A 9,372-nucleotide genomic window follows, 5' to 3' on the forward strand; every position below is an offset into this window, starting at 1 on the left:
AATTCATAAAATACAACATTTATAATGAATTTTAATAATTTTTTTGAATTTTTTTAAGGCTTAATCCTAGCGATTCGGCCCGATTCCTGATCGGAATCGCTGATTCGCCGATCCGAATTTGTTTTTTGGATGTTCGATCCGGGTCACCGATCCGTTTTTTAAACCCCTGAGTGTAATGCATGTTGTATGGACCGATCCTCAGCATGATGTCTGAGGGTTTGTTCATCTCAACAATCCACTGCTAAAGATGGATGGTTGAGGTGACTGATTCCAAACATGCATACTTTTCGTACAAAGTACAAATCCAACGCAAAAATATCACATCCTATGAATAAAAACAAAACTTATTGTTTATGCTAGGATTTGCGACGATCTTTAAGGGCAATCAACTCAAATCTTATGTGGAATGAGTCAAATTTTATAAATCAATAGAGATAGTGAGGTCGCTCAAATTATGGGTTTAGGAGCATCGTAGACTTGATTCTCCTCTAAACCTACTGGCAAAGCTAGCTCCAGAATCCATTTATAAGACTTTGAAAGCTGTCTGATCTAACAATATGAAGAAATAACTAGAAAATAATGATAATAAGGAATAATAAAAGAAAGAGAAAGATCACATACCTAGGAACCTGGAATTGGGACCCGTATAAGGATCACATGTTGATTTATACCTTTTGATGTCTTCTCTTGCTTTCTTGAAGCATGGCTTTAAGGTTTTTGTTGGGATTTACGAGAACTTGCTCTTATGATTTTGATTTTTGGATGAATTTTGAGAGGATCTGTGCTTAGGGCCTCTAGCATAATATTTTCTAGGGATTTTTCTTATGTTTCTAAAAGGTTTTTCCAAATTTTCTATGGGTTTTAGGATTTTTCCTAGTTTTCTAGGTATTTTAGATTAATTTCCGAATTTTATAGAATTTTTCTATTTTTCTAGAGGGTTTTTCTAATTTATCTGGATTTTTATGGAGATTTCCAAATTCTCTGAGAATTTTCCTAAAGGAATTCATAACTATTTTTTGGGCTATTTTTCATGTGTTTTTCCTTAAAATTGAAGGGGGTATTTGTAGGTTTAGACTAGGGTTAGGCTCGAAATTAATTAATCTAATTTCGTAGTCCCAATTGGATTAGGAATTAGACTATTTTTTGATTTTTTTTGAAATATTCCGAACAAAAACTGACTTAAAATTCTAATTGGAAGAGGACTTGGGCCCACCGGGCTACTCAACGTGTGACCTATGGCACACCACGACACGCCCAAGCGTCTTTCAGTAAATTTTCATGACAACTTCCACAACCTATATCTTTTGAACGGTAGGTCGGATATTGGTGATCTTTGGACCATTGAAAAGCTATGTGGGTCTACTACGGCTAAAAATAGGTTTAGAAGGTTTTGGGATAATTAAACTGGGTTTAAGTTAACTATAGTTTACTAGAGTTATTGTAGTCCTTAGGACTCAGGATCAGCGTTTCTAGAAATTCCCTTAGGCATAATTTCGAGGGCGCTGTCCACACTTATAATTAAGTTGTTTAGGCCTACTACATTCCGATATGATGTGTTAATGGCATCCATTGTTTTAAAACCCGTATTGGTGGGGCAGATCATTCACCTATAGATCTATGGGATCGGTGATCGGAATCAAGCTTGGATCGATCAGAATTGGTGACAAAAAATTAAAAAAATAAAATAAAAAAGAAATTAAAATAAAGGTTTATGGGGTAGGGATTTAGATAACCTAAAAAACATTAGATAAGAATTTCAAAAGTAAAAAATATATAGGGGAGAGGTTATAAGGAGGAATTGGGACCCATACAAAGATATCATCTCGAAACTGGTTCGGTTCCAAACAATGTGAGCTAACAATCTGGATTAGAAATTGCCGGATTTTAAAACATTGATGGCATCCTTTAAACCTTCTTGTCATTTGCACTCATTTTCCAAGAGAAGCATAAAAATAGACATATTATTTGCCATCACGGTGATTATCAATGGACTTGTACCTGCTTTCCTTTGTTACACGTCTATGCTCACATCAACTCACTGTTTTAAGAAATGGATCAGAGGGTTGGATCATCCACCCATCAGTCTCGATCCGGATGGAGCACATTGGCCATCCAAAGCTTACATCAGTATTCGTAAAATTGAATCGGAATAGTTAACTGGACATAACCCGAAAGAGGTTTAACCGGCATAATCGGTAAACCGCCCGATTCAACCGTTCTAACTGGGCAAGTCCCGGGTGGTCAAAAAAGTGTTGAAAAAATAAAAAAGATACAAAAAAAAAACTATTAAAATATGAAAAATATATAAAGAATAATTAAAATAAAACACATTCAAATGAAGTTGAAAATTAATGGAAAAAAATAGATTTTAACAAATCGATTTGTACTTAGAGGTATTTTTAAAATTTTATTAAAAAGATGGGAAAAATATAAAAGTGATTATTAATTACCAAAATAATTTTTAATCTTTACCATAATGTAAAGAATATTAAAAAATACATTACAAACTAAATTCTTTATTTCTGAAAATTTATATACATTTTTTTAAAAAATATTGATCGATCACCAAAACCACCGAAAATCGAAACCGATTAATGGCTAGTTCCGATCTAACTGACCGGTTAGTGGTTAGATCACCCGATTTTTCCAACAATGCCCTTGACATAGGGTTTTGTGACCAGCTTGTCTAACCAACGCACAACTTAAGGTATGTCTTACAAAAAGTACATTTATATAGTAAAAAATATTCTAATGTGAAACAAGCATATGCTCGGGGACCATTTTCGATCGGGATCGTGGTGATTTTTTAAACATTTCATTAACTTAATTTAATTAATTAATCAATTGTAATTATAATTAATTGGTTTCTTGCAAAATTGATGCGCTATTAATAACTAAGATTTGGGCTCTAGTTTTGTAGGTTAGTAGCACAACGACCGAGGTGGAGAAGCCCTTAAAAGAAGTAAATTAATGTACTTAGTGTCGATAAGATATGTGGTTATTGCAAACTATAGAGTTCCACAATGTTCTCTCAGATAATCCTATCCAATGTGTTTACTTATTGGGTGCAGTTAGTATAGAGCCGAGGCTCTAAACAATCACAGTACAACACACCTTCAAATAGTGTCGAGAAATGTGGTTCAATACTAAAATCTTTGTGATAGCCTTAACATATATTTTCATATCTAATTATAAAATTTAAAGTTTAAAAAATAGTGTAGATTGAGCAAATCTATAAAAATTTGGAAATCTTGAAAATTGACGGTCCAACAATGCGTTACAATATGCACTGTTTCTAAAGCTTGAAATCTATTGTTTTTTCTCATGTCCATGCATCTTGATGTCGAGATGATCCATTTGAAGATATTTTGGCATCAAAACAACCTTGTCCAGCGAAATTTTTGAGGTGGGGTGTAATTTGATTTTTTAGAGCTTAGGATCTATATAAACTTTTTCCTTATTTATTTGTTTTATTTATGGAAAAGTCCTTCATGGACGTTGTAAAAAATTCACAAGAATTATATGGTGTATATTTATTTTTTTTCCCAAAATCACATTTTAAAATAAGAAGTTTTAATTTTTTTTCATGTTCATCTTAAGAAATGAGGTTTAAGAGGGGCCCACATATGTATAGTATGAGTTGGCTGACTCATAGATTCCTCGTTCTTTATTTATTGTATTGGAGCTCACTATATTCTAGGTTATTTGAGGTCACAAATCCCAATAAGTTGTTTACATAGGATCCTTTGGGGATGGTTTTTTTTTTGTAGGGCACATATCCCTTGCACAATGTGTCTCAAGAATTAGAATTCCACTATTTATATGCTAACCTTGTAATTGACAAAGGTATCCGGCATCATAATGGGAGGGGATATCTCTCTTTCTCTCTCTAAAATGGAAGGGGATCTCTCTCTTTCTCTCTCCAAAATGGAAGGGGATTTCTCTCTCTAGCCTCAAACTGCGAGGGCGTTCAGCCTCTTTTTCACTCTCTTGTGAGTTTTATGAGTGTCAAGTTGTCATCTCTCTCTAGAATACTCTGCATGAATGATTCGAAAATCGGAGTCGGGCTTCAAATTGTGAAGGGTTGAGATTTGCTGGATTTGATTCAAATGATTATGGAGTCTGATCAACAATGTATAAAAAATATAATAAAAATAATTAAAGAGAAAAATTCGGAGAGTATGGGGTTCCTCAAACCAAATTGCAATCCCCCTTTTTTGATCTCACTCAAGTGATTAAGAGTTTACTTGAGGTTCTTAAATCATTGTTTTTTATATAAAAAAGTATGCAAAAAAGATCATTTATTTTTAGTACATGAAGGTCACAATCAATCTTGTTTGACACATTATAAATAAGATGGTTGTAAGTAAGTTACCGACTAGAGTCAAATTTTTTTTTTTAATTCTCGTACATCGTGACACACCTCAAAACCATCTAATTTGACATCTAAAGGCTAAAGGCTAAGAGTGATAGTGAACATTATAATAATGGTAAATAGTCATATAGTATACAATCCCTTTAACACGAGATATTTAAATGACTAGCTTTATATATAGATGGATAATCGGAGAGAGAGAGGGGGGGCTATTAAAGAAGAGTGTTGTAAGTGGGCTTTATGATTTTAAATCTTTGGTTAAATGTCCAAGACTTCAACTATAAAGAGAGAGAGAGCTAATGAAGAAGGGTGTTGGAAGTGGGCCTAATGATTTAAAATCTTTGGATGGATGTCCTAGACTTGACCTGTAAAATAGAATGCCAAGGAAGTTTTGGGGGATATCCAAAAGAGAGAGAGAGAGAGAGAGGGGACAGACATAAAATATAGTTGGTTTGGTTGGCACACAGCTAGATTTAGGTCAGACTTTGGAAGAAAGGAATGGCATGCTTGGCTCTTTATGTAGGTAGGGAATAAAAGATTGACATGCTTAAACTATGGGCCCATGCATTGTAACATGATATTATATTACTATGAGAGAGAGAGAGAGAGCCATTTTCCATTTGTGAGAGAGGGCCATTAGCTTAGAGAGAGAGAGAGAGAGAGAAAGAGCCATTATCATTTTGTGAGAGAGGGCCATTTTCTTTGAGAGAGAGAGAAAGAGAGGGCCATTTTCTTTGAGAGAGAGAGAAAGAGAGAGCCATTTTCATTTGTGTAAGAGAATCTCATTTTCTTTGAGAGAGAGAGAGGGCCATTTTCTTAGAGAGAGAGAGATTGAGATTGAGATTAAGATTGAGATTGCTGCTTATGTACTCTTGTAGTCCTTTCTATGTTAGAGCAACAGCTACTATCACCTTCCTCTTTTTTGTGCTATTTATTGAAGGAATTCCATCCTAATGAAAACAACCTTTTCTTCACATTATTGCATGAGTTTCAAAAATATAGTCTTTGGTAAATGATTTTAAGGTGAGAGGGAAAACACAACCACTCCAAGATATCATGCATGAAAGATCAGGAATTCCTTAAGAACACTGCCACGCCAAGATCCGGCCGTCCAATAAACGCAATACGGAAATCCAGACCGTCCAATCCACAATCGGAGGAATAGTAGTGGCATCTGGTCGGGTTGGGTCCGGTTCCGGCAAGGCCTGGAAAAAATTTATGGGACTTGGGCCCGAAGTTATCGGACCCAAACTCGGATCCGATTGGACTCGAACCAAAAAAATAAAAATAAAAACATATATATACATATATACACTACGCAATGCCTATGGGTGAAAGTGAACAGTATTTTCGCCTATAAGCTCGGCGCAGTCCTATTTTTTGAGACGGCGTGGATTCAAAGACCGCCATGGACATAGCATGTCCATAGCCGGGCGAAACACTATTCAATTTCGTCTATAGGCATTTTTAATTGTTTCCCTCTCTCATCTATATATATATATATATATATATATATATATATATTATTAAATATATACATGTATTATTTAAAAGGTATGGTTTGTATAGAGTCGAGGCTCTAAACAATCAAAATAAGGCGCAACTTCAAATAGTGTCAAGAAATGTGGTTTCAATACTAGAAATCTTTGTGATAGCCTGAAAATATATTTTCATTTTTAATTATAAAATTTAAAGTTTAAAAAATACTGCAGATCGCGCAAATCCATGAAAACTTGAAAATCTTGAAAATTGACGGTAAAAAAACGTGCTACAGATGCACTATTTTCAAAACTTGAAATCCATTATTTTCTCATGTCCATGCATCTTGGCGTCGAGATGATCAATTTGAGGATATTTTGGCATCAAATCAACCTTTTCTAGTGAAAATTTTAAGGTGGCTTCTAATTTGATTGTTTAGAGCTTCAGCTTTATATAAACTTTTCTATATTTAAATATTATAACTAAAATATATAGTTATATTTATTTAAATATTATTAAAATATTAATATTAAATATTATTTAAATACTAACTATTTGGGTCGGGTCTACATGGACCCAGACTCAAATAGTGTTCGGGTCCACGATTTGAATTGGGACCTGAACCACAGGGTCCAATTTTTGGACCCATGACCGGGTCGGGTCCGGGTCTGGGTCCATTCCCACCCCTAAAGAGGAACCCACTTACAGTGTTTACACGCATGTAGATCTATGCACGTGCGAATGATGAAGGCTATTTTGGTCCTGTCAAATGTCTGGACAGTTTTTGCAAATTAAGGGTATTGCATAGGCATTTTTGTAGAGATTCCTAGCATTTCTATTATTGGGGCTATTTTTATTTTTAGGTAGTTCAGGGATAGAAATCATACTAGAGATGTAGCATTCTCAACCACAACAATTAACCACTCAAACCCAAGCCCGATTTCTAATAATGGGTTGGTTTGGCTTTCTCTTTTTAATAATCCACTAAAATATTTTGATTTTCCAAAATAAAAATTTGTTTCATGTGGGCTGGACCATATGCGGTCCAAAATATATAAAGCAACTGTCTTAAAGATGGATGTAAGCAGGTATTCCATATAAAAACAATGGAAACTAACTGTCTAAATGTTTTCTTACTAAAATTATTATTTTTAATTTTTAAAATTTATTTATTTTTTCATGATCTCCATGTTAGAGATTACACATCCTTAAAATTTAAGTCTTAAAATCCATCTCTAAAATGGATTTATTAAGATACCTACATATGCAATCTTGGCCACATAGAAACCGGGGTCCATCCAAAACATAGCTCAAGTTTTATTATGGTTTCACCACATTTTTTATTGGGAAAAGTTTATATAGAGCCGAGGTTCTAACCAATCAACCTACCTAAAAAATGTCACTAGAAGAGGTTGTTTTGATGCTCAAATATCCTCAAATCGATTATCCCGACATGAAGATTCATAGACATGAGAAAAAAATGGATTTCACGTTTTGAAAACATTGTATTTTGTAACGCATTTTTGGACCGTCAATTTTCAAAATTTTCAAGTTCTCATAGATCTGTTGATCTATACTATTTTTGAAGCTTTAAACTTTATAAATAATGATAAAAATAAATTTTAAGGCTATCACAAAGATTTATAGTATTGAAACCATATTTCTCGACGCTCTTTGAGCCTAGGCATTGTACAAACTACACCTTTTTTTATTTTCTCCGCATGTTATTGTAAAGAAAAAAGGTTGATGTCAACCTTATACTATAAAAACGAAGTGCACTTCAAAAATTTACCTGAAAAGGTTATTCTTGAAAACCCTCCAATTGTTCATCCCCATATTGAGATATATGAATTGAAAGTAAAAAGGATTTTAAGTAATATATATTGCATCATTTTATTTGGATCATTTATTTTTTAAAATTTTAAATATTTATAAATTTGCTCGATCGATACCATTTTTGACGCTTTAAAGTTCATAATTAGGGCTGCAAATAAATTTTTGCACCCTCCAAAATATGCCTTTGAACTTTGATTGTTTAGTATAAAATGCAATACTACTCATTGGGTGGCATTAGTAAGTCCTCCATAATATAACTCGGTTTTGCATGTGATTTTCTTACTAAATGGGTGGCATTTGTAAGCCGACCAAAATACTAGAGCCAAGGCTTTAAAGGATCAAATTAGAGCCTACCTCTATGCAAGATACCCAAAAGTTTTTTTCACTTTTTTCCCCAAAATACACATTTCTCGCAAATACCCCCAAGTAAAAATAGGTACATTTTGTGACGAAAATGCCTTTTTTAGTACATAAAAATTTAATTTTGGCCGGACATTCATGTGAGCTTACAAGGACTGCTGGATCACTCTTTGACATTGTCGGACCTCGTTAAACTAAAAAAGTACCGGACTACTCTTTGACATTGCCGGGCCACACTTTGTGCCTGTTGTTGAATCGCATGGGCCTGTTGCTGGACCGCATGGGCCTGTTGCTGGACTGGATAAGCCTGATGTCGCATGGGCCTGCTGCTGGACCGCATAATCCTATTGCCGGACCGCTCTTTGGCGGTACCGAATTGCATGGGCCTATTACTGGACCGCATAGGCCTGTTGTTGGACCGATCATTGGTAGTACCGAACTGCATGGGCTTATTGCTGGACCGCATAGGCCTGTTGTCAGACCTCTCATTGGCAGTGCCGAACCGCATGGCCTATTGCCAGACCATTATTTGTAAGTGCCAGACCGCCACTTGTATTGCCGGACAACCACTGTTATTTACCAAACTGATATTACACTGTCAGACTGCCCTAAGAATACCTCAAACTGCCTTTTCGTGGGAAAAGGAAAGAGAAGCATGGGTAAAAATAAGGGAGGGTAGTTTAGATCTTTTTTTAGGTTGGGGGGTATTTGCTAAGAGAATGTATTTTGGATTAAAAAGTGATAAAAAAAGTTTGGTTGGGGGCAACTTTCAAAGAAAGACTAAAATTGGGGGTTATTTATAATGTTCCCTTGTTTTGATGCCAAATATCCTCAAATCCATCATCTTAACATCAAGATGCATGAACATGAGAGAAAAATGGATTTCAAGTTTTGAACATCAAGATGCATGAACATGAGAAAAAAATGGATTTCAAGTTTCGAAAATAGTGTATCTTGTAATGCATTTTTGGACCGTCAATTTTCAAATTTCATAAATTGATTGATCTACACTGTTGTTGAAGCTTTATATTTTACAATTAAAGATGAAAATATATTTTAAGGTTATCACAAAGATTTTGAGTATTGAAACCACATTTCTGGATACTATTTGAAGGTGCACTCTAGATTGTTTAGAGGGAAAGCTTTTCTATATTCCCCCTACAACATAGAAGTGCTATCCTCCCCCTTATCCAACCGTCTATTTTTTAATGGAGGGTTAAGATTGCCCCAATCACAATGTCACGTCTCTACACTATTTTATTTTAAATTTTTTTCTATAAACTATTTCGACACCAAATTGTGGACATCCATTCCTCTATTAA

Source organism: Amborella trichopoda, chromosome 5 (assembly GCF_054954075.1).
Source record: "Amborella trichopoda isolate Santa Cruz 75 chromosome 5, AtrichopodaSantaCruz75HAP2 v2.0, whole genome shotgun sequence".
Lineage (NCBI taxonomy): Eukaryota > Viridiplantae > Streptophyta > Magnoliopsida > Amborellales > Amborellaceae > Amborella > Amborella trichopoda.